The sequence below is a fragment of the Manis pentadactyla genome, chromosome 3 (genome assembly GCF_030020395.1).
Source record: "Manis pentadactyla isolate mManPen7 chromosome 3, mManPen7.hap1, whole genome shotgun sequence".
Classification (NCBI taxonomy): domain Eukaryota; kingdom Metazoa; phylum Chordata; class Mammalia; order Pholidota; family Manidae; genus Manis; species Manis pentadactyla.
In genome coordinates, this window is record NC_080021.1 from 38,770,835 (window position 1) to 38,798,077 (window position 27,243).

General features: G+C 38.5%; 1 protein-coding gene across 3 annotated transcripts in view; it reads left to right on the forward strand.

Annotated features, from left to right (window-relative positions):
- Positions 1-27,243, forward strand: part of NCALD (neurocalcin delta) — a 373,180-nt gene that overhangs the window by 285,797 nt on the left and 60,140 nt on the right. Inside the window, exon 1 of one of the 3 annotated variants that reach the window (XM_036876363.2) lies at positions 11,107-11,256. The exons of 1 other annotated variant lie outside the window; for it this stretch is intronic. The gene's annotated coding sequence lies outside the window, so the exon portion shown is untranslated. Of the gene's footprint in view, positions 1-11,106; positions 11,257-18,734; positions 18,944-27,243 lie in introns of those variants that run through there. One more of the 3 variants, XM_036876364.2, reaches the window with a different exon arrangement.

A 27,243-nucleotide genomic window follows, 5' to 3' on the forward strand; every position in this document is an offset into this window, starting at 1 on the left:
TAAATTCATAGTTCTCCTGATATTAAGAACTGTTATAATTTATTTGCAAGGAAATTCAGTGAAAACAAGAGATCACATTTCTAGTAAATTCATTCTTTGGAAAGCATAAACTTAAGGTAAACTAGACCCTACTTAGCACATTTCTTGTTATTCTTCTGAACTGTGAAAATTAGCTCTGTCTCTTTGTACCAGATCCATTACTAAACTTGAGTATTACTCTTTATAACTCCCTTACAAGTCTCTCCATTTCACAGATAATAAAATCAAGGCTCAAAGAGGCTGAGTAAATTGTTCAAAGTCACAGAGATGAAAAGTCCTATTTGGGGAGTCCACATTTAAATCTGAGTGTACCTGACTTCAAAGTTCATACCCTTTCCATTATAACACAGCAAGAGCCCTTGATGCAACATTTTGCACAAAAACTCTACAAAATCTATGACTTTGGCTGGAGAAGTATTTCAGAATTGCTTCTATGTTCTTGTTTATAGGAATTGCACTTTCAACACAGGCACCACGAGGAAAACATCTAGTTCTTCACGCTTTTTGGTTCTATTTCCTTATCCCTTGGAAGTAGGAAAGAATAGAATTCTTGATGATTGTGGTCAGATTTATACATATGCAATAGTGTCAGTCTGATGGCAAAAAGTTTATGGTTCTAAAGCAATCTTTAAAAAAAAGCAAAAAAAAGATCCTATTACAATATTTACTCTAAATGTACTAGATGTTGCTGATGGTAATGTGTTGTGCAGCTTTCTTTTTGTATCAGAAATTAAACATAAAGAGGAGATTTGTGGACCATTTTCCTACAAAACAAAATACTTAGTTTCACATGAAAAATCCTCTCCCTTTAAGAAAATAATTTATCTTCTCATTCAATCTATGAAAAGGCAGGCAGGGTAAAAGGAGAGGCCATTTTTATTCCTTGAGTGATTTTTATTGTCTCTTTTCTCCGTTTTCTTTATCTTCAACCCATGTGACTCCTTGAGGTTCAGAAAGACTTTAAGCAGTCTTTGCATGAATATTACCAAAATTTAATTAAAGATTACTAATATAATTAGTTGGAGAAATGAAAAGCTATATTCTAGTATTTCTTTGCAATCTTTTTGAATGTCCTGGTGCCTATTTTCTTAAAGATTCATGAGGATTTCATGAAATTCCATAAGCTTACTTAATATGTGGCATTTCACTTTTACAAAGTTCCCAGTTTTTTTGATCATGGAAAGTAACAATTGGGAATAGGTTTGACAGATACTAACCATGTCTTAAATAAGGTAGAATTCTCTTCCTCTCTCTAACCTTCTCTTTCTCTCATGTAAAAGACTGCAGGGAAGCAAAGTAGGTCTGGAATGGCACTTTTCTCCATGAAGTTTTCAGGAACCCCTGCCTCTTCCAGCTCCCAGCTCCACTATCTATCTCTAGGGATGTAGTTGACGTCCTCATGGTCCTCAGTGGTCCTCAGTGGTGGCCATCACTTGCATGGGCCCAAATAGGAGGATGATAAACAGAATGAAGAGGAAAAAAGCCAAAGGGCTCAGACAACTTTGTTTGTTCATTTGTTTTTTTAAGGAAGGCCCTGGAAACTGCACATGACGTATGTATTTACATCCAATTGGCCTGTCCTCTCATCACAAAGCCACAGAGGGAGGCTGGAAAATGTCTTTATTCTGGCAGCTATTTCTCAGCTAAAGATTCTATGTTATGGAAAAGGAAAAAATAGTTATTGGGGGACAACTAGCAGCTGCTGCCACAGATGTAATAGCAGTTCCTTTAGATCTCTGAAGGGCTGTCGTGTGAACCAAAGGATTCAGTTTATTTATTGTATCATCAAGGAAGAAAACATGAGCCTGATATTAAAGTGATAGGGAGGGACATTTGGTTTTTCATAAGGAAGAACTTTCTAACAGTTGGAACATTCACACAATGGATTACTTGACATTTTGCAGTGAAAGCTCACCATTACTAGGAGGTATTCAAACAGCAGGTGAATGCTTACTATATCTCAAGCATAAATACAGAGGGGATTCCTCTATTGGAAGTAAGACAGGGCTGGGTGACTGTGAAGGTATCTTCTATTGCAAGAGTCAGTGAAATCTATTATTTTTAACTTCTGTAGGATCTATAGTGATGTCCCTCGTTTTTTGGATGATTTGAGACCTCTCTTTTTCCTGGCTCATTCTTCTAGGTGTTTATTAATTCTATTAATTTGTTTAGAGAACTCTGGCTTTCTAATTTTTTCCACTGTACATTGTTTTCAATTTAATTAATTTCTGCTCTCTATAATTTCCTTCCTTTTACCTTCTTTAGTTTTACTTTATTATTTTTCACCTAACTACTTGAGGTAGAAAGAGGAATTTTCAGTCTTTAAACATTAAATGTTTTTACTGATTCAGGGTCAACTGAAATACAGTCATGAAAGGGCTACATAAACCATAAAACATAGTACAAGGCTGCTATTCTTACCACTGTCACAGTGACTGTGCCATTTGATTATCTCTGTCCATGATCCCTGTTCCGCTGTCTGCCGCATTTGGAATCCCCAGCTGTTAGGCTCTTCTAAGTTTTGACTGATCGCTGCAGTACTTCTTACACTGCTCTGAGGCATCAATTGCTCCACAGTCTGATCTAATTAAATTCAGGTGAAGTTTTTGAGGCCAGTCTTTGAGGTTTGCTCTGACCCCAGGAAGGATCTTTTTTAGCTGTCTCTTTTCCTGATTTTCTCTGGCAAACTAGCTGGTCTCCAGGTTAGCTTTTGATTTTGAATCAGCCTCCTCTCAATTCTTTACCACTAAAATCTCCATTGTTTTCAAGAGCACACTTGAACTTGAACTCCCCAGGAATCCACTTCAAATAAATTTGGTTCCTTGGGGAAGACCTTCAGAGCTCTCGATTCTTATGGACTGCCTCTCTCTGGGAAAAAGCTCTGAGTAACCACTGTGAGTACTGGACAGCGGTCTTGTCACATTGCCTCTGGCATAGAACCTGGATTAACCTGGGTTAAGGGCAATAAGGGCCCCAGGGTTTTTGACTTGGTCTTCCTGAAATAGAGTCTCTGCCTTATGTGTGAGGGCTAGGTGGAGGAAGGGAGCCCCAGACTCCTGGCTGCACTCTCCACAACACCAAAGCTGGAGAAATGCTGATGGCCTGCCTTTCCCAGTGATATACTGTATCCCTTGGTTGAGAACTGAAGGGAAAAAGAGCCCAATCTTATCGGTCATACCTTCCCAGAATGGAGCTTCCAGCAAACTGAGCTGAGGGGTTGGGGAGAAAGTGGGTCATGACTCAAGTGCTACAGACTCTCAGTGGTCTTACCAAGTTTTAGTGTATTTTCTCGAATAAATGGTTCTTCCCTGGTTATATCACCTAAGGACAATTTTCAGAGACTTTATATTTTAAAATATTTTACATCAGTTATTCTTGTTTCATTGGGAAACAGGCCCATGGTGCTCTTCAAAGGGCTGTTCTAAAAGTGGAACCTCTGTTTTTTAAACATATATATGCATTTCCATTAAATAGTGCTTTAGGTACATGTGAGTTTTGATACATTATATTTTTGTTGTTTAGTTCAGAACATTTCTAAATTGCAGTGTAAATCTTTTTATTTGGAAGTATGTTGCTTCATTTCCATTTAGAGATTTTCTATTTGTCTTTTTAATATTGATTTCTAGCTTTGTTCCACTGTGTACAAAGAGTATACTTGTGATTTCAATCGTTTTTAATTTCTTGGGACATTCCTATGGCCCAGCATATAGCCAATATTGTTAAATACATTTGATTAAAAATGTGTATTTTATGATTGTTGAGATCATTGTTCTTCCTATGTTCATTAAATTAGATTGGTTAATTTCACACTGAAATATTCTATATCTTTTTTTGTTATTTGTTCTATAAATTATTGATAAAGATTGGTTAAATCAACAGTATTTTTCTATTTATCTTCATGTAATTTTATTAGCTGCATGTATATTTAGAAAAATGAATTATGAAGTATTCCTCTATATCTCTAGCAGTATTTCCTGCTTATATTATTATCAAGTACTATTTTTTTATAGTAATATTGCTACATCAGCTTTTGCTTGGTAGTATATCACTTTCCATCTTTTGTATATAGAATTTGCTTATTAATACAGCCTGATGCTTGTTGTCTTTGAATGGGAATATTTAGTCAGTTTATATATTATGGTAATTATTGACATATTTGAGATTAAATCTTTAATGTTATTTCTTCTTATTTATTCTATCATTTCTCCCCTTTTTTCCTCCTTTCTTGCTTCTTTTGGGAGTAATCAAGTAATTTTTAAAATTATTTTCCTGCTCTATCAGTTTATTAGCTATACATTCTTTTATTATTCTTTTAGTGGCTACTACAAGGATTACCCTGTGCATCTTTACCATATTAGAGACTATTATTAATTTGTATTTTTACCAAAGTACAAAAATCTTAGAACACTTTAATTCTATCCATCCTCTCTTATCTTTTGTGCTAATGTTGTCCTTTATTTTGAATGTACACATAACTTAAACCCCACAAGACATTATCACTTTATAAAATCAGTATTCGTTTAGATTTATCTGTTCATTTGCCTTTTCTGTATCTCTGTGTTTCCATCGGGCATCATTTTTCTTCTGCCTAAACAACTCTTTAGAAATTTAGTGTAATTCTGTTGGAACAAATTCCTTCAGTTTTTGACTGAAAATGTTTACATCACCTTCATTTAAAAAATTTTAATTGAACTTTTATTTTGAGGAAAGTGTAGGTTCACATGCAATTATAAGAAATAATACAGAGAAACCCATATACCTTTAATTCACTTTCCCATAAAGGTAACATTTTGCAAAATTGTAGTACACTATTACAACCAGGATACTGACATGAATGCAGTCAAGAGGCACCATGTTTCTATCACTAGAAGGATCCCTCATGTTGCCCTTTTACCAACCATAGGCACTTCCCTCTCCCTCCTTACCCCTTCCCTCGATGCCCAGCAACCACTAATGTTTTTCATTTTTATAATTTTGTCAAATCAATAATGTTATATAAGTGAAATTGTACAGTAAGTCCTTTTGAGATTTTTTTTTACCACTCAGCAAAATTCTCTGGACATTCATGCAGGTTTTTGTGTGCATCAGTAGTGAGTTCTGTATTAGCCCTGGGTAGTATTCCATAGTATGAATGAATGAAAATTTGTTTATCCATTCATCCATTGAAAGCAGCTGAGTTGTTTCCAATTATTGACCATCACAAGAGAGCTGCTGTAAAGTTTTTATGTTGGCATAAGTCTTCATTTCTCTGGAATTCCCAAGGGTACAATTGCTGAGTCATGTGGTAGTTACATGTTTAATTTTTCTTTAAACTTCCCAAACTGTGTTCCACAGTGGCTGTTACCATTGTATATTCCCACCAGCGATATGTAGTGATTCAGTCTCTCTGCATCCTTCAGTGTTTGGTATTGTCACTATTTTTTATTTCAGTCATTTGATAGGTGTACAGTGATATCTCATTATCGTTTTACCTGACATTTCCCTGATGGCTAATGATGTTGGAAAACCCTTTCCTGTGCTTATTTGTTGTCTATATATATACTTTGGGGTAAGTTTCTTCCTGTCGTTTAGTGATCTTTTTTTTCTCCTTCAAGGTTAATATTACTGTTTGTCTTTCTACTTTTAAGATTTCATCTTTGTCTCCAGTTTTCAGCATGTTGATCATGCTGTGTCTGTGTGTGATTTCCTTTATAGTTACCCTGTTTGGGGTAAATAGGATTTCTTAAATGTGTTGTTTTATATCATTTGTAAGTTTTTGGAAATTTCTCAGCTGATTCTCTTCAAATATTGCTTCTGTCCTCTCTCTCTCTTTTCGCAAACACACACATAACATTTTTTCATGTTCCAAATGGCTCCTACATTCTTTTCTGTACTTTTCATTCTATCTTTCTCTTATACTTCAGTCTAGATGTCGTCTGCTGATCTTTCATCTCACTAATACCCTCTTTTGCTTTCTCTTCCCTGCTTTTGAGCCCACTTACTGTAGTCTCAATTTCAGTTGTTGTATTTTTTTAGTTCTTTCATTTTAGTATGTTCCTTTTTTATAGATTTCAGTTTTTTGCATGTGGAACTCCCCATCTTGCCATCTATTTCCTTGAACATATTAATTATAGTTATTTTTAAATGCCTGTCTGAAAACTACAGAAGATGAATCACCTATGCATCTATTTCTGTTGTCTATTTTTTCCTCTTATATTTTGGTCAAACTGATTTCTCGACATGATTAATGATTTGGGATTGAATAGGAAATAATGTGTCAAAAATTGTAGGGGCTCTGGATGATGTCATCTTCTTTTAGAGAGGAATAATTTTCTCTGGAAGGTAGGATAGGGGCAAATTACCTTGATCCAATTAGGTATTATAATAGTTCTAAGATGGGTTCTGCTTTTTTTGAGGGTGCATCTATTTCCTGTTATCCATTCCTTCTAGGGCATAGCCTTTTAGTTATGAGACTTGAAAACTTAAGAGTGTTGACCTGCCCCAACTTGGAGGATCTGGAGCTCCAGTTTTTATTTCCCTGGGACTGTAAGACTGCTTAACCTGTCCCCTTATGTTTTTATCCACTTTGCTGCATTTTTATGCTTTACCTTTTGTCCTCTGGTCTGACAAAATTTAGGAATTGGCAAAGGCTTCAAGGAGAAAACAGTTCAGAATATTGGGATCACTACTTTGTGATCTGCTGCCCCCCCATTCCCCACCTAAGTCCTGGATGCTTTTGAAGATCTGTACCCCACTTTTGTGTGTGTCTCTCTCTAAAAATGACAATGCCCTGCTATACTGAAGAATTACAGTTGAAGAGAAAAGGAGCAGATGATGTGGGAAATGTTGGGCTTATTATCTGAGATCTTAGTACTTTAAATATTTTTCTGCCTTTGTTATTCTTTGATGCCTTCCAAACATTAAAAAAAAAATTCAGCTATTATTGTTATCTCAGTGAGGGTATTGGTTTAACACATGAACCTCTGTCTTAGTGAAATACAGAAGTTAACCCATGTCTTTGCAATCCAAATATTTGTTTCAGTTAAGACTATAGTAATTTGGACACAGTTTTACTCAGGTGATGTTTTACTTCGCCATTTTCCTTAATTCAAATCTCCCTTATTAGATTTTTCTTGCCATATTTTTCCTTAGGCCAAAGCAAGATTAAGATCATTAGAATTCCCAGATGTGAAAAAGATAAATTGAGCTTCCCCCTCATAAGAAATTAGAAATAGAAACCACCATCAAGTATAAAATAAACATAAGAAATAATTCTTTCTAAAAATATACAAAATGTAAATTATTTCCAAAAATTTATTATGCCAGGCTTCCAGGGTATAGATTCTGGCTCTGCCATATACTAGGTAGGCAGGTTATTTAATCTCTCTGTGCTTATCTTCAGCTGTGAAATGTATAAAAGAATAATACCTGCTTCATAGGGCTATTACAGTAAATGATCTAACATATTTACAGCATTTACAGCAATGTTCCACATATGGGAAGCGCTCAGTTAATGTCAGTTAATGTAAAAGATTAGCCAAAATCAACAGCGATAGTCATAAAATGCATCAATATATAACTTATGTACACTCATAAAAAATGTTTATGATTAGTAGCAATAAGTTTGATTTACTTGGTAAAGTCACTGGGACCCATTCATTGCTAGAAAATTTTGTGACCACTCAGCATTTTGTTTTTCTTTTTTTTTCCTTTGCCTTTTTTGGGGTTTGAGGGGAGGCTGCCTTTTCTCTGTGAGCGGGAAGGAAAAAGAACCATTTCTTTCTATTGCTCAACATTTATTTCCCAAGCTGAATCACTCACATTTATTGAGTACTCATTGTGTTCTAGGTCCTGTGCTATCCACAGAGTTGTAGAAAAGACTTAAGATTTTATCTGTGGATAAAGTTGAAGGTTCCTATAGCCAGCATTCTCACCTTGCCCTGGTTGGCTAGCTCACTACACACGTGTGGGTAATACATCCTTACTGTCTTTATATAAAGAGCTCCGCCCAGTGCTCTGGGCAACACGGTGGCATGGCTGCAAGGCTGCAGGAGAGCAGAGGCTGGAGTGGTGGCAGCACCGAGGACAGAGACTGAAATGGCTGTGGGGGCAGAGAGGCCCAGAGGCAGAGACCAGCCTGCTGCATGGAGACTCACTCTGAGTGGATGGGATTCTAGTGATTGACCTGCCAGTGTGGGAATAAAGTTGGATATAAACCCTTTCACCCCAAGAACGTTCCACTGTCATTTCTTTGGTCTCATTTAATCCATAGTGAACTTGTCTGGGGCTGAAACCCATTGGCAAGACACTGTCCTTTCCCTAAAGTCTTTGTAGGTTTATCAGTCGGAAACAATGAGCAATACACACGCTGAGCCATGTGAGTGTCAGAATGTTAGAATACATTAACTTTATAACCTCACAACACTGTTAAGACATAGGCACATCTGAACTAGTTACTATTTAGTAACTAGTCCAGATGAGATTTGAACCCAGTGCCTACAAAAAATAGGCCCATGGCCTTCCCACTAATGTTAAGACAGGGAGACAGCAATATTTCTACTTAAAAGCATCAAATAAAAGACCGATCTTAGTTGTCTACTCACAATCCAAACCACCTATTAACTTAAGCGTGTGGACCCAAGTTAGACTGCTTATTTAGTGGCATTTACCAGTTATTTCCAGCAAAGTGGTCAAATTAGTAATAGGCAGCCTTGACATTCCTACAGCAAATGAAAACTATGGTGTAGTACTATTTTTGAATGCATATTTTTTAATTCAGTGAATCATTTTCACCAAAAAAAATGCGTTGTCATTTATAAAATAAAGTTTTATAAATTCTCTGCATTATGATGGGCTGTGCTTAGAGACAGCCCTTGTGTATTTCCTATGATATTTTCAACCATATTTGGATTAATTAGTCAAATTGGTTGAAACCTGAGCTCCAAAGAGACCATCCTCATAATTACAGTCCTGCGGGAGACTGGCAGCCTCCTCAGCTGTAGGAGGAATCCTCGAGTCCTAGGCAGTTTGCAAAGGGAAATGAGTGATAGCAGGTTTGAAGCATGCTATAGAGAAAAGGATTATAAGTGTCCACTCTTCATTTTGAGGGTCAGTCCACTGATTATTTTAGCTTATAATATATTACAAGCTATATTATATTATATGTATAACTTATAATAATAAACTTATAATTAGTTTAGGCCCAAGTCAGTATAAAGTATACTTAGCCTTAAAAATGATAGAACATTAAAAATGAAAAGATGCTAAGTTTCACTGAATTTCAAACTAAAGCTCTGAATTTTTGGAATTTTTATAACCGAGAACTTGTTTCACAGCACATCACCTATTGGCAAAGTGTAGTACTGCCGTTTTGCTGTTAGATGCTGAAACCGCAGCAAGAGGAAGAGTTGTTCAGGCAGTCGTGGATTTGGAGTAAGAGAGATGCTAAAGCAGGCAGTTCAGAGAACACGGGGGCCCTGGAAGTCTGGACATCTGAAAGGATCTCGCTCTTCTCTCCCATTCCTCTTATTATTATAATGTGCATTTCTGAACAGAAAACCAGAACGACAGCTGGAACAAATAGCAAATTTGTGAATTGGGGCTGTTGCTGAAACATACCCCTGGTAAGACATCCTGACCCATTTCGATAGACATTGGATTCAATAAACCAATTGTCCCTGTGCAAACAGGTAAATTCCCAGCTGTCATTAATCTGAAAGTTAAGGGAAATTCCATTATAGTATTACAGTTTGATTTTTACTTCTGCAAAGCTACAGCTAATAGCATCAGGAAAATAATTTTTCAAATAAAAATATATCTTTTCTCACAGTTGGGGCTGGGACAGCAGTAAAGGAAAAGAAGATGAAATAGGAGGATTCCATGGCCAAACAGTTTGGATATTAGTCTTATTGTTCAAGAAGCAATTTCTGACTGGAGAAATTTCGTTCTTTTAGAGGGACACCAGTGTAATCTGCCTGGACAGCTTAGCTTCCCTTTATATCCATATTATCCCTTTGTCCTTTGAGTGAGTATACATTTTCTGAAGGTGTTATTCAAAGCACCTTCCTGTGGGTTTCATTTCATTTTGTTTAATTGGCTTCCTCTTAATTAAGAGGGAGGAGGAACTAAAAAATAAGCACATGTCTGGTGTTAGAAATAAGTTACTGTGGTCCTAAAGGAAATAAAGCTGGAGTTAGAAATAAAGCTGCAGGATTCTCCTTTTATTCTGCTGCACTGGGCTTCCACTTGACTTGTGTTCATGGGACACTCACCCAATTACTCTATACTGATCCCCAAAGGGATGTGGATGAGAGTATTTAGGACAGGGAGGATTTGGTACTTGTACGATGACCCCAAGGAAAAGACCCCCCCCAAATTTAAACATGCCGACAAGGTTGTTTTAAAGTAGCGCTGTTTTGAAACTCTCTTGCTTATCCTTCTTGCATAGACATTTTACAATGCAGGAGTTCTGAGTCTGTCTCACTTGATTTCCCCCTCCTAAGTGGTGTCAGGATCATTAGCTTCTCTCCTCTGACTTTGGGCCATCACTCCCTGTGTTTCTGGTTTACCTGTCCACCACTACATTGGTCTCAGTTCATCGAGGATGTGAATTCTCATGCAGTTTGTAAAATATCTTTTCTTCCAACACCCCTTGAGCTTCTGTTTTTATCCATTTGCTTACAAATAGACTTAATTAGCACAGAAACTACCCCCAGCAATTTTCTGTTTCTTTCCTTCTCTTCTACAGAGAGAGACACATGCTTCCTGCTGGTGATATAGTGAGACCAACGGGAACTTCAGAGTGACATGCATTTCCCTGCAAGTAGCTGTAAAGACCAGGCACCAAAGCCTTAAAGAGGAAAGTTGTAGGCACTTCTGAGTCACAACTTCTAGGGCTGAGGTTGTCAGGAGCTGTCTGTGATGTTTGTGGGTGTGCGCGCACACACACACACTCACACACACACACTACAGTGACAGATGACCTATTGAAATAATTTCAGAGCTGTTCTGTGGTTGCTACGACAACCAATGCTCTCTTGCCTTTCATCTGGCCATGTGACAGGGACTTTGACGTCAGCTGGAGGCAGAGTCTGTGGCTGAGTCCACACAGTCAAAGGCCTGTGAGAATCTGGTGGCTGCTGGCTGCAGCCACCGCCCGTTGCTGCTGCTCGTAGCGCCGCCGGCCGCTTCCCAGTGGCAGAGCATGGACTGTTAAATCTTGCACTTCTTCTGTGTGAGGTAATTAGTTTGCTTTTTGTACAATAGTTAGATGTTTTATAGATCATTGTGGTTTTCCCCTCTCTCTACCCCCTATAAGTTTGTCTTCAGGAGCAATTACTGTTGTACCAGGGGAAAAATATGAACCAGCTTCTAATTGCTTATTTTGAGCAGAGTCTCTGGAATTTGGTTAAATTTGGATTAATGGTCTGTGAAGTAGGTTAAAATATAATCGCCTTTCTTGCTCAATATTTGCTAACATGACATTATTTAAAGACGGATTTTGCAGCTTGAGCCAAATATTCCCTGTTGAATTCCAGGAATCCTCCTTTCAGTATTGTTTGGGATTTAAAGACTCCAGCATAGCCTCACAATATGTTGCTAACTTAGCTCTTTTTTTTTTTTCCCCTCAAATCGTTGCCCTATTCTGAATCAGCCTAGAATAGTTTGGAATTTGGTTTCTATCTTGTTTGCAGCATTCATAGTTAGCAACAATAAGCATAGTGGGAAAGAACATGATACTTTGAAACAAAAGTTGGGATTTTTCTTGTAAATAGAGTATTCTGAAAATACCAGGGAAAACTGTCAACAGCTTCCTGTTTAGGGAAAAATAATCTGGACTATGCCAAGGAAGTTGGGGTGGAACCTCTGTCATGTTTGCATGTAGTAGCTTTTTGGTTGTTAGAGTTAAGTGCATATTTTCATTATCTTCCTCTAAAAATTCAGCTCTGAAGAGAATGACATTGGATGGTCTTCACTAAGGAGTCATGTAAGCTGTTTTAATATTTTAAACATTGAAATAATTACTTACAGAAGAAAAAATAGCCCTAAAACTAAATTATCCTTGGTTGGTCCACTTTAATTCAAACACAGATATAAACAGTCACTAAATATGTATTCCAGACCTTGATGAATAATTTGATAACTGTGACTAATAAGGCTTTTTATTTCTTTTTCCATATAACACCATGCAATGCAAATTGTTTTATTTGGATTGTTGTACTTCATTTCCTTCCCAAGTTTAATTTTGGATTTTCTATCATTGCACATAGGTCTGATTGTTTCGTAGCTTGTAATTCAAAGAAAACCTCTGGTATTAAAGTTAATCAGAGCCTGCACAGATAACTAGATTTCTAAATCTCACCGATTTAACAGGGAATAAAAGGCAAGTTTTAGAATAGCACATGTAATATACCTACTATTTTTATGAATAGAAAATAATGGTTTAAACATTTATGAAGAATACATATTTTATGATGGGTGAATTATATCTCAATTTAATGCAAGAATATATTGGTCTTATTTTTTATATTCTTTATTAGTTTCGAAATGCTGATCACATTTAATTTACTCTTGGAGATAAGAATTTGGAAGAGTATTTAGCTTCAGTGATAAGTGAATCATGGTGGGTGCATGAATTTCTCAAGGCTTTCTTTCAGTAAGTGAATATTCATTTAACTTGTTGGCATTTGATATGTCCATTTGGAGTCAGAGACTCCATAGAGAATTTTTGAAAAAGTCCAATGTACTTACACTCAGGGCACATCTACTGAGGTATCATCCCATCATTTAATTTATTTCATAATTATAATAACTCAGAGGCCATATGCTTAACACCTTAAGGATATGTTAATTGATTTACATTTCAAATAAGCATGGACAGGACCAGTAACACTGTCATTTAAAAGCACTATTTTTGATGAAGGATTTTGTTGTTTACTTTTTCTACTCAAAATAAGGAATTGTCATTACAGTTTTTCCAGATAGCAAATATTTTCTTAATATTCTCTTTATGATTTGAATTAGAGTTTTAAAATGATTTATTCAATGCCCTTATAAAATAAAATGGATTTCAGTGGTTTGAAATACAAGAATATAATTCAGTGCTGACAGCAAAATGGCAATGGTAAAGTTTATCATTAGACATAAACAACTTACGCTATGGTAGAAGCGATGCTCTAGAATCTACAAGATTTTTTGTATGGTAAAATAAGAAAAAAGAAATGACTCTCTACAGAATCATCTATTTACAGCAATGAGATCAGCCTGATTTCAATGTCAAGTTTGTTTCAGCTTCAGAAGATACTGGCAAGGACTGAGTTAGTCTACAAACATGACCGTTGTATTATAAAATGCTTTGTGTATAGTTTCAGGGGGTTTTAACCTTTTTGGTGGCATGAAACTCTTTGTCTGCCTGGTTAAGCCTACAGACTCTTCTCACTATGATGTTTTTAAATGTGTAAGATAAAGTATGCAGGATGACAAAGAGAGCCACTTTTAGTGAAATACATTAACCGAATGTTCTAAAATTGGGATATGTACTTTATTAACAATTCATTATTAAATAATATAAGCCAGTGGCAGGTGTAGCTACCATAATTTTGAAGTAGTGACAAGCATAAAAGATATATTTGAGATATCTAAAATGACTATAATGTGGTGGGAGAATATTTGTGATTTCTCTTGGCAACAATATCACAGGTACTGTAGTTTGTGGTCTACATTTTAATTAAAAGAAAAACTAAATTTCATTTTGAGGTTAATGAAACTGAAGATGTAATACGTTTCCCATACAATTCCTGGATCTTCTTGAATCTGTTTACCTCCGAGTTAAATTCTATGTACACCAGTGATGCCAAACGACCATAGTACTGCACTGGACAAATTTCACACTGCCATTTCCACATCTGATTTTATTCTCAGAATGTGTGAATTTTGCAGTAATTTCTAATTTCTAAGTGAGATGGGATGCTTTATCCATATAGCTACCAAACTGTAACTTTCTTTTATTTCCCTCCTTGAAATCCATAAGCAATCTTATGATCCTTGGACTGAGAAACTTCTACCTGGGTAGATAGGGGTTAAGAGGAAAAACTAATAGTATTAATGCAAGTTAAAACCACAGACCATAGAAGGAAGACTATAGCTATTTACAAAGGGACCTTTATTCACTCAGAAAATAAGCCAGTAATACTTAGATGAAGAATACAGGGTGTTATATGAGATCACAGCTGAATGAATATTCTAGAAGATACCTGTGTACAACATTTGAAATGGGCATTAAAGAACTTATATAAGTTTCCAGTTTAATGTAAAGCACATACATGTGTGAACTGATAAATTGTAATGTTAATTTTAGTTACGCAGGATACAGCCTGCAGTTTTATCTGCAAGATGTCCCTAGGACTAGACATATTCCAAATGAAGTGGGGAATGAGATATTTCCCAAGTAACTTGAATGCAGAATCTTGTTTGACTTATTGAATATTTAAGAACAATACAGGAGGTGTTAATATTACTGGTTAGTAATTGTACATTAATGATATAAAAAAATGTATTACTGGTTAGTGTGACTGTGTAAATAGTTGTCTCATTCCCCATGTCGCTTTGAATTTGCAGAATTCAAAGTATCACCTAATTTTTCTCTCCAACCAACTGGGTAACTCTGCAGGTGGTTGGCTGACGTCATGTACCGTTGCCTTTCCAGCCCTGCATTCAGAATGTCCAAAGACATCCTTCTATTGCATCAGTGCCCATCATCTCAGCATGAGAGGATTGGAGCTATGACATTTTGCACAAGATGTTGTTTAAACTCAATCCAAATCCCTAACATTTGAAATGGAAGCTTAACAATTTTTCTTTGTGTGCTCTTGGGGGAATTATGAAAGAGGATTTTCTCAAACATTTCTTATTCTTTGGATTAGAAAAGAACACCTGCTTAGGGGGCTTTGAGTCTCTGAGGTAGGGAAAAGTCTGAAATCTCTGGCTCCAGACTATACTATTTGCTTCTTTGATGACAGGTGTTTGAAATTTTAAGTTTAGAGTGGAATGTGCCATTATTTTTCATGAACTCCACTGTTACTTAAATGTTGCCTGTGATGGAAATCCAACTAGAATTAGCATTCCAAAATGTATTTTCTTATTGTTTCCAGAAGTGATGCAATGAAAGTTATTGCTCATTAAGAGTTTGATATAAAAATTATATGATAAATATTTAAATTCAGTTGAGCCATGTTTTCCAAACTGAAGACAGCCTGTTCTTTTTATCTCTGCAGTGAACTTTAATTTTTTTGGACATACTTCTATAAATGCCTCTAATTAGAGACACAGAAACCCTTTAAAATTTAGTTTACAGTAATGTAAAATACAGAATACAGAGCTAACATTAACATTCTATATCTGATTTACAGGAAAGAAATCTCTAGTTTGGAAGATATCTACCTGCTGCTTTTTCTGATGGGAGGGTTGTCCATATTTTCTGAATTATGTCCCAAGGACTATAGGAAAACCAAAGCCTACATACTGTTTTTATGTAAGGATGAGTTTTTTAAAGGATTATTCTGAATTTTCTTTTTTGAATTTAAACCTTATCTTTTACAAGTAAATGATGAGAGGAGTGTTACCTTCTTCGGCTGTCTGCTCAGCTGACTCCCACAGACTTTCATGTGATTCATACAACCAAAACCATGACCAATTTTGTGATGACCATATTTAAAACATCCTTAGACATAAAAAACATCATTCCACAAAAGTTATCCTGTCCTTCACCTCCCCAGGTCTTACCGTAGACTAGGTGAAGCATGACATAACTGGCTACCATGTCCACAGTGTGATAGGAGGCATTTTGGGTCTCTCCCTCATACGATCCTAGCATAAAAAACTGAAATTACTTTATAGACTTCTAATTTTTGTTTGCTTGAGCTTTTACTCCAATATTCATTCTTTCATGCATTCAGCAAGTTTTGAGCATCTACTGTGTGCCAGGCATTAGACTAGATACCAGAGATGCATGGTGGACAAGAGAGACAAGGTCCCTGCCGTCATGGAACTCAGAGTCTAACTATAGGGAACCTGCCCAGGGACCTAAGTGTATCAGCAGCTGAGGTTTCTTCTTACAGCTATACTGGCAGTATAGTAAAAAAGAATGCTCACTGAAACACCCAAACAAACATCAAACAAGAGAAACAAATAACCTGGGAACCATTAGATTTTACACCAGAGTCAAACCTTAGAAGGGGCATTCTTCAGCTGGTGAACAGCCAGCCTAACATGTGAGCAGTCTGTTCATATCAGTGTCAAGGATCATCATGACAGCCCTATTGTCAGTGGGCCAAAGGCTGTCTGTCCTCTAGTTCAGAAGTAAATGAGGCTGGTAGGGACTGACCTAAAGAATGATTTTCTTTTATGCAAATATGCTGTCTTATGCAAATAAGGAGGGGCATTTTATTTTGTGAAAGGAATCCTGAAGTTAGTGGTACCCAAATACATCTATCCCATCTTCCCTGTACTAACCGGTCAAGGTAGGCCCCCTGCTATAATGAATAGCCCCAAATCGTAGTGGCATGATACAATATCATTCATTTTTCACTCACCCTCTTATCAGATTTGGTAGAAAGGTTCTGCTCCACACAGTTATCCAGGAATTCAGGCTCCTTCTATCTAGTTATACTGATCTGGAGAATAATCCTGTCTCTACCACTTGTAGGTGGCACTTTGGGCAAGTTTCCAAAGTCATAGTTTTCTTTCCTGGATAGTATCAGTACCTCCCATAGGGAGTTTTTAATGAGCTTACTTTGCAAAGTACCTGTCAGGTGTCAGGTGCTCAGTAATGGGAACTGTCATCACTCATTTCCTACTGCTGATGGTGCCACCACTACCACCTTCCTCCAGGACCCACAAACTTCCACCACCTCACCCGGAGGGGAAATGTCCCTGCTGTCAGGATGGCGCTAACATGTAAGGAGCTAGGCAGTCTCCTAAGCTCTTTTCAAAATAACAATTCTTTTTCTTCTCAACATCCCAATTTTATAAATGAGGAAACCGAGGCACAGCGAGGTGAAGCAAATTGCTCAGTGTCACAGAAATGTACAACAGGACTCTAGGTATTTAGCTCAAGAGTCCTTGCTCCATTTTCACTAGGCGGTATTGCCTTCCAAGCTGTGTTTTCCCTGGAAGTAATGTTGTATGTTGTGGCAGATTGTACTCTCCAAAAATAGCCATTTAGTGATATCTACTCCCACATGCTCTTCTAGAATCTTGCTACTCACCCTCAGGAGGTGGAGACTACTGCTTCTTGAACCTACATGGGCTTATGATTGGTTCAACTGGTGGAGCACAGTGAAAACAAGGCTCAGTGACTCCCAAGGCTGGGTCATAAAAAAGGCAAAATTTCTTTTATTTCCTGGCTATTCTTCGTTTCTTTCACACATGACATTTACCCTTGGAAACCAGCCACCATGTTGTGAGGAAGCCCATACCATATAAGAGAGTACATGTGCAGGTGATGTTCAGTTAAGGTCTCAGCCAGCAGCCACCATCAACTGCCAGACATATGAGGGGCAAACCATCAGAGGATTCCAGCCCTCGCTCCCCTGATGCCAGGCAGACCAGAAATGGGCTGTCCCTGCCGAGCCCTGCCCTAAATTGCAGATTCATGAACAAAACAAAAATTCTTGTTTTAAGTCTATAAGTTTTGGGGTTATTTCTTAGGCAATCAGATTAACTAGAACCTATGGGGGTAAATAGAGCTAACAAATACCTGTGAAGTATTAAAGGACTAAATTTTAGGTACATATAGATTAAATGGGCTTTTGAAGTTTGGTGTATCTAACCTAATTAAAATAATTTCTGGAGGAAAATATATTTCAGCTACTAATCAAATTACAAATGCCCTGTAGGTACACATCCTGTTTGTGAATCCAGAGCAGTGTCCTGCATATTCATGCTGTTGCTGGTTCTAGGAGAAGATTTGGGCTGCGCTGAGTCTGGACCGTAGCCTTAGCACCGTCTCTCTCTGCCTCCTGCCGCTGGGACCCTCTCTGCAGGGGAGTCTCACGTGTACAGCAGCACTTGCGCCATTTCCTCTCGGTCACTTGCTTAGCCCTCCTTACCTACTCTTGTCCCCCTTTCTCACTCGTGCTCTGCCAAATCTGCTGCCTAGTTCCCTACTATTAGAGCCTGCTGTCTCCTTAACACTCTCCCAGGCCATTTCTAATGCTTCCAAACCCATTTTTCTGCTCTAATGGTTAATAGTGAAGCTAGGGAGTTCCTCTTGGCCAGGTAGAATTTAGCTCATTCAGCAGTCTTTCCCCTCTTGACAAAGCTGCCAAATGGCAACCGTCCCACTGGCTTGTGGCTCCATACGTTGCTCAAACCTAGCACTTGGGATTCTCAGAAATGCTGTCCTTCCGTGCTCCCTCGAAACTGCATCTCTGTCTCTTCTCCTGCAGAGAAATCAATATCCCTGACTCTCTTCTCACTTGCTTAAACATCACCCTTCCTGATGGTCTTCTCACCTTCCCTTGAGAAGCTTATTGGTTTGCTCACTCATTCATGTATTTGTTCAGCATTTATTAACTCTGTGTAATGGGCCCTGTTGTTGAACACCTATGAGAAGATTTCCTTTGTGTCCAGGGATTGATAAAGTTCCTCAACTTGTCTCTCATTTGCTTATCGTTGACATCAGGTGATGTGGCCCAATCACCCAGACCTTTCAATGACCAGCACAGGTCCCACCTCATCCAGGATGTTCCAGTTAAGTAGAATACTACAAGGATAATACAGGACCAGCCAGTCTTTGAAAAGATTACAGTCCTGTGGAAAGGCTGGACAGCATAGGCAACCGAAGCCCAGAGCTGTGTCTTCCATGTTGGTTGTAGCCTCTCATAGTGCCTGGTGTAATGCAGAGTATCTGCTCACTAAATCTCTGGTACGTGGTTAATGTATAGATTACCTGTAGAAGGATGTGTGGCATTGAGATGACATCAGAGAGGAGGTGTTTTGAATTGAGCCTTAAAGGAAGGAGATATTTGGCCTAACCAACAGAAGAGAAAAGATTGTCCATGAGTAAGAAAAGTCCTGGCAACAGAAATAGACAGTCACGCATCTGGGATTGAGAAAATGGGTGCAAAGAGAAAAACTGTTTCACCCGTAAGTTGGGTCTGTGGAAGATCTAGAATTTATCAATTTCAAAAAAGCTGGATTTGATCTGATAGCCGGAAGCTAGTGCAAGTTTGGGAATAAGGAGTGATGTATGTGTCAGATGGCCTCATGATATTTTAAAAATCCTATTTCCTGTTGTTTCAGACAACTTATTTTAAAATCCTGAATATGTATCATCTTTTCTTTTCCTCCATTTTTCTCATAGAAACTTCTTAACTTTTTTAATTAAAAACTTAACTTTTTTAATTAAAAAAAAAGCAGAATTCTCTTAGGCCCTCAACACTGTGTGAATAGTCCTTTTAACTGAAGCTAGGTCACATCTATAGGGGGAGCTGTGTAACTTCATGGTTTTAAAAATATAATCTGTTTTTTAGCAAAGTTATATTCATATAAAACCCAAACCAACTGAAAAATTCAAGACTTTATAATACTTGCTATAGAACTATTCTCTAATAATTGATATTTATAATGAAACTCCTGGAACATTGCAGCATTATTCTGATAAATCTTTTTATTAAGTCATCAGTGAAAGATTAAAATTTGTTCTATGAAGTTTTAGTTGTAAATTGTCACAATACTTCATTTTATCTTTGAAGTCTTTGAAAATTACCCATCAATATATGTATTTAGCTACTATCAGAATATTCTCCGTCAGAATATCTTGTTCTCAAGAAAAATATTATGAATTATACATACAAAAGCATGTATAATATGTATACCATGAAGAGTAATAGAAAATAAATCCCTGTGTACTTAACAAAAATACTACTTGTTAATCATCCTAGTGAAGTGTAAGTTCACACATTGATATCAATAATAACTTCATCACAACACCATGCAGGTTAGTACTGTCCCTAAAGTCCAGTGCCTCAAGGGAATTCAACCTATGATATATTTTTTAAATCTCCGGTCATATAAAGATTTGTAAGCCAGTTGAGGAGTAGTTATGTCAGTCTCTGATGGAGAGTGAAGGTATTCTTTGTGCTTATTGAACATCAGTCCCCAGTGCTGCCAGCAGTTATGCATATTGATGCATATGGCCATTCCCCATGTTGGGGTTCCTTGCCACCTCCTGGCCATTCAGGAGTGAAAGGCCATGGAAAATTTGGTGAGCTCTGAGCTCCCCTACGAGGCCAACTGCTGGGGGCAGTTAATATAAACCATTCACTCTCTTGGGGGTTTTCTTTACAGAGAACTTGAACAGAAATTTAAGTGGAAGTTATCGTTTTCATGAAATTATTTTTCTGGCATATCCAGAAGATGTTTTCACAAAATAGAAGCTATCTAAAAAGGATGCAACCTTTTGTCCAAATTTCACTTTATAAAAGTATCTGTCATTAAAATCTGCTATGCTCACCTCCAGAAATGTTGACCAGCTTGCAACTTTAAAAGCTCAATCACGGCTCTTTGCGAAAGAAGTCTCCTCCTCCTCTGGCCCTCAAAGCAAACTAGATTAAGGCCGAGAGTGAGCAAGAGGCTTTAACTGTCCCATCAGCCTCTTCACTAGGAGGATCACTTTGTTAAAGTCACAAAGTGTCTTGTAAAAGGCACAAAACTTAGTTATGCTACATGTTGACAAAAAGATTTTGAGATATTGTAAAAAGAAAGAAAGAAACAGCCTCACTGCAACCACATTAAATCATGCCTAAAGTTAAGAAGCAGGGACTTTCTTATTGTGGTAAAATGTACATAACATAAAAACGACCATTGTGAGTGTGAGATTCAGAGGCATTAGTGCACTTGTGTTGTTGGGTGACATCACCGCCATGTATCTTCAGAGCTTTATCATCTTCCCAAACTGAAACGCTATGTCCATTAGCCATACGCGCCCCATTCTCTCCTCCCTCCTCAGGCCCTGGTAACCACCATTCTATTTTCTTTAAACAGAGACATTTTAAGGAAGTTTAAATTAAACCTGCAATCCGTCTTTCTCTTGTATACATTGGTCAATTAATAAAGTCCCTGTTGAAAGTCCCAAACTAATTGGAAGTTTCTTAGGTTTATGTAAATGGGCAGCTCACACAGTTCCATGATAAAGAGATTTCAGACCTACAGCAGAGGTAATGGGTTGAAATATATTTTCCAAACCACCTACCAACACCATGTTCAGTACAATTTTTATATAACCACTCAGTTTGCCACCTTCCTTGTCAAAAAGAAAGCCATTGAACCTGAGACCTTCTCGTCCTGGTACTATGCTCAAGTAGTCTTACATTAGTCTTCTAGTAATACTTTTAGGAACTGAGGTATAAAATCAATATATGTTTATGATAGAACAGTTGGAAAATACAGAAGAATATAATGAAGAAAAACCTCACTTTTAATATTCTACTGCCTAAAATAACCACTATTAATATTTAAAAATTAAAAAGCATTGTATTTCATTTTACTTTATTTCAACAGAAGAAAAAAATCTCTGAAATGAGCCTGAGGATTTGAACTTCAGATAGCTATTTCTATAAAGCAGGAATTACTGGTTTCTAAGTAAATCTAACTGACAATTAAAAACTGGGAATCAAACATTAAGAGACCGGGGAATGAACATTTCTTAAAAATGAATAGTTTCTTAATGGGATAGCCTTGTGTTTTCAGTTAGTAAAGTTTAGTTAACTGTTTCGTGAAGATCAGAACAGACCATGGATAATCAAACAAAACCTTCAGGGAAATAAAAAGTTTTCAACCAGACTTCAAAACTTAATCCCACAGTTGGGAATGTTCTGTGCCAAGCTTGGAGGTGGGTGGAAAGAGATGCGAGAAAGCATTCCGCAGAGTCCTGCAGAATTACCCTGCTAACTTCCTCTGCCTGGGCCTCCAGACTGAGCTTGGGTTCTGTTGGGAAGAACAGCTCTAACCTCTTTACCAGCCCTCTCTGAAATCTATTTTATGTGGTAGTTTTTATCGGCTCAATCCAACCATATCTGTGTGATATTTTCCAGAAATTCCTTAAAATGTCTGTCTGCCAGTGATAAGCTTTCCTAATTTCCATCCCTGCTATGGATTATTATTTTTCATACACATTTTCTGCCATGTGGGTGGAATTTTTAGAGGCAGGATAGGTAGTCTTGCATGCTTAGCCTGCCATCTTAGAGTAAAATTGGATTAACATTCAAAATAGTTATCCTCTGTGTTAGATGATGGGCATGAAGCCGGGGCACATGGCTTATTCTCCAGGAGGCCATTTCTTTTTCTTTCATGGCTCCTGACAGTCCTCCCAACCCTTGTTGGCCATATGGACCACACACGAAGAGAGCAAAGTGAAAGATGAGAGACTGCATGAGCTGATTCCCTCATCAGGCCCGTAATACCTGCCTCCAATAGGTACTCTTCATCTGTCAGGACCCCATTCAGGCCCCACCTACTCTAGGAAGCCTTCCTGACTTGCCCAGGACTCCCACATAATGCAAACCTGTGCTTTAACACTTCCCACACAGTTCTCAAATTTCCTCTTTGTCTCTATCATTAAGTTCTAACCTCCCTAAAGGTAAATGGGGTGCCTTGTCTCATGTCTGCCTCCTTGGTGCACTTCACAGGGGCTGGCATGTATTAAATGTCCAGAATAGCCTGGATGACTGAGTACCCAAATGACTGAGTAAGGGCTTGGGCAAACTTGATACTGACCTTGGAAAGAAGTGTGTTGTCTTTCCTCTCTAAAAATGAGGCCACTGACTCCTTATTAATCAGGAGAAGCTTTGGGGAACGGTGTTTCAGGCAGGAGAATTATGGGGAAAGGTTCAAAGGCAAAGTTGGGAATGGATTTTGGGAGAACTGGTAGAGGTTGTTCCCAGAGGGCTGTAGGTCATTGGTTCATCCAAATACAGTCTCCAGTCTCTGCGGCATCCCTTTGTGCTGAGTGGCAGTCTGATTATAGGTTCTTTGGTTTTTGCCAGTTCAGTGCGTTCAGGTCTAATTAGTTCTGTTGTACTTTAGTAGAAATGCTGGTGCCTCAGTTCTATAGGTGTGAATAAAGGCTCCTTCCTGGTTCTTTATAATCATGACTGAAAACCTACACCAATCTGCATTTACATGAAAGGATCTGCCTAGACTCGTATTAAGTATCATTCACTGCACTGAGCCCTCACTTCACAGGAGCCGCTTGAAACCACAGACAGCTTAGAATGGAGTTTCTGGTTGGCCTTGGGCTCATGTAGCTTGCTGGAAATGGGTGAAGTCTGAGTCTTAGGTACAGAGCTCTACCCTCACGTGATTGCCTGGCACCACTTCCCTGCTCAGAATCCTCTGACTCCCATCACCACCTGAGAGTTCTTTACAGAGGTCCGAGGCCTTGATTCCTATTTCTGGCCCTTTCATAAAAGGCTACTACTTGTCAGAAACAAGTAGGCTATCAATTCCTGGTTAATTAAAATGAGATTTTTCATTTCCAGATGTGTTCTTTCATCGACATAGCAGGTGCTCAAAACATGTTTGTCAAGTGGGTGGGGGAAAAATGAACCAAGCATTCACAGAGAGATTGGGTTTGCCTTTTCTGAAATTAGAGTTAAGGGTCACGTGTGCTGAAAGTCACCCCAGGTGAGCCTGGGGACCCGCTTTTGATCACAAGCTGCTTATTCTGCCCGTCTCAGCCTTTTCATTTCTACCATGTACTGTGCACATCATCCATCTCGTGTCTTTTGGGATAATTCATTCAGAATTTAGGATGTCACCAAAGATATTTCAGTAGGTTCCCTTATTTGTCCATAACACAGGATTGTTGGGGTGGGGAGTATGCTGTTCCTTGGGGACTTACTTCTCACCTGCTGAGACAGAGACCCTAACTCAAAGGGCATGTCCATTCCACCCCCAACTTCTCAATACTGAACTGAGCTTTTTTTTTTTTTTAAAGAGGGAAGCTATGTGGCTCCTCAGCAGCCTGGTGTTAGACTGGGGGCAGTATAAAGCAGGACAGCCCCAGTATCGTGACTCAGGAGCTGCCACAGCCACCCTCAAGGAAAAGCCAGGCCCTGCTGATAGGAAAATGAGGTCTAGAAAGGCCAGGAGTGTAACATGACTGGCAAGAAAGGGATGCGTGTCTGGCAGCCCTTGCAGTAGTCAGGGCTGGAGGCACAGGGGAGAAAAGACTGCATAAAGAATGGGAAGATAAGCTGAAGTTCTCTTGATATTCGGAGTCCCAGTGGGATCCGAGCCACTGGCCTGTGGAGAGGAGCACGGGCCCAGAGTGAGCCCCAAGGCCCGTGGGTGGGATCTCCCCAGCAGCCTGAGGGGAGAGTGCCAGGTCTGAACAGAGGTCCCCCAGTCACTGGGGTTGGAATCACAGTGGTGTGGCCAAAAGATGCAGAGTCTTTAGGCTGAATCCAGAACTTTGCATCAAAAGCTATAGGGCTGGGGCTGGGTAGGAATCACAGTGGTGTGGCCAAAAGATGCAGAGTCTTTAGGCTGAATCCAGAACTTTGCATCAAAAGCTATAGGGCTGGGGCTGGGTATCTGCCTCATTACAAAGCTTCCTAGGTGATTCTTAACTCACACCAACTAAAACTTGAGAGCCACCTGCAGCTCTTAATCCTGTTACTCCACAAAGATGCCTTGCAGTGGAGAGACTGCCGAGCACCAAGAATTTCAGTCTAGCCTATGGCTGGTTAGCACCTAACATGAAGAGGTGAGTTAAGTGCCTTTGCATTTCACAAGTGATCTGGAATATATGCATGGCTTTAGGCCTCGAGGGTCAGTAAGTCTGAAGTCACAACCTGCACCCTCAACCCAACTGACTACTCACCATCACTAATAACACCTGCTGTGCACATATGCCATGGCTTACAATGAGAACCAATGCAAAGAGGGAGTCATCAGCCCAGATCACTACCACCGTGAGAAAACAAGTTCCTTATTTGTGAGAAGCAACCAGAGGATGGGGCTAATTTACAAGGCTCACAACAGAACCTACAGATCCCTTAAATAGGGTTGTCAAACTTAGCAAATAAAAATACAAGACAGTAGAATCTGAATTTCACATAAACACTGTTTTTTTTTTGTTTGTTTGTTTGTTTGTTTTTTAGTATAACTATACCTGTGAAGATTTGGGACATATTTAAGCTAAAACATTATTGGTTGTTTATCCGAAATTTAGATTTAACTGGGCATCTCATATTTCCTCTGGCAGCCTTACCCCTAAGCTTATTTAGGGATACTTCCCAAAAGACCAAGGCTGTTAAATTTGGATATCCAATCCATAAGCTGACAAAAGTAGAGGACAGGGAGCATGCCCTATTATCTTTACCTTCCTTAGAAAGTCTAATGTAGCACTCAGCTTATTACAGACACGCAGGGAGTCATTGTTAAATGGTTCTTATCAAAGAAGGCTAACATTGGTGCTAGCCATGCGGAATTGTGGGAGGGGAGAGCCTAGCTAGCAGAACTGACATGACTCTACCCTGACTTCCTGCCCATTCTCTCCATCACTTGTGAAGTGTGATGGTGATTGACAGGTGTTGAAAACTGTACCTTGCAACCTAAATAATCTCTTACTTTTAGAGCTCTTTCTGACTTCATGCAAGTAAACCTCGCTTCAAATATTATGAGTTACTGTAAAGGTTTGGTAATTAAATCACATTTCCTCACTGGTTATCTCATTTCAAAGTTACATCTCCATTTTGGATTGCTATTTTCTCCCCAAGGGCAATTACTCAATGAACTATGCACAAAGAAGTTCCTATTTCAAGGAAGCTTTGTAAAGTGGAAAAACACTTGGTTGGGTTATTTCTTTCATTGTAGGTCTCCACTTTCTCTAAGTTGAGGCACACCTGTTTCCAGGAAACAGTTTGTCAACAAATGCAGCATTAGCTTTGTGGGAGTGTGCCAAAGAACCTTCAAGATATTGTGTTCTTTTCATTTGATTTATTTTCCTAAATTGCTATCCAAAGGAAAGATATTAATTGGGGAGTGGGGGCGGAGGAGCAGCCATCTACAGTGAGTTAATGCTTTCTTAGCAATATAAGAGGCAAATAATTCAAATCTCCTTGCTTCTCATAGAAGCATTTTAACCTTGCCTAAGTAGTACTCCATGATCATCTGAATTAGTCGTTTCTCAGTACCCACCTTTGAGGTAAGTTAATATTAATCCATCATTACTGGGTGATAAAACCAAACCCCAAAGGAGTTGATTCTAGCACAAGAGCACGTGGCAATCAGAGTCATGATTACCTAGGATACTTAAACCACTTTCCTCCTCTGAGTAAATGCATTTGTCATCTTTCACCAGCCTCAGTGGGATGTACAAAAACCAAAATTTAGGAGATGTATTTCCATTTATGTAGTTAGCCCTATGTTTAGGAAAGGAGTACTCAACCACAGCGTCATGTAAGAATCACCTAGAGAGCTTTAATAGAATGTCGGTGCTGGGGTCCCACTCCCAGGAATTCTGAGTCATTTGCTTTAGGGTATGGCCTGGGCATGGTTTTGTTTTGTTTTTTAAAAAAACTCTTCCATGATGTTCTTGAGAGGGTTGAGAATGCCGGCTCAGGCAAAGTAAGCAGGAGTTCATGGGATGCTGAGGTTCCAAAGCTGACCCAATAGACTCCACCATAGGTGTCCACTGTCTTACTATTAGAGCCCTAGCATATGGAGCCTCTGGAGAAATACACAGATTATCCTGGAATAAATCTTGTTACCAGAACATTAGCACAGAGTGGTTTACCAGTTGACAGTAGTAGAACTGTATAAAGAACCATACGGTCCAGTTAGAGGCTAATACTTAAAAAATATATATTGAAAATTTTTTGAGATTTGTGACAATTTGAAAAAATATTTTCTTTCCTCTAGCTTACTTTATAGTAAGAATACAATATATAATACATATGACATACAAAATATGTTAATTGGCTATCTGTAATGTTTCCAGTCAATGGTGTTAGTAGTTAAGTTTTGGGGGAGTCAAAAGTTATACATGGATATTCAGCTGTGTGCTCCTAGCCCCCAGGTTGTTCAGTGGTCAATGGCACATTGAGGGACAGGGAGAGAAGAACAAACCCCGGGTTTGGTAAGCTGACCAGACTGTCAGGGAGGGGTGGTGTTGGGGACCCTGGGCTGCCCCAGGATCACAGCCACATAGAAGTGCCA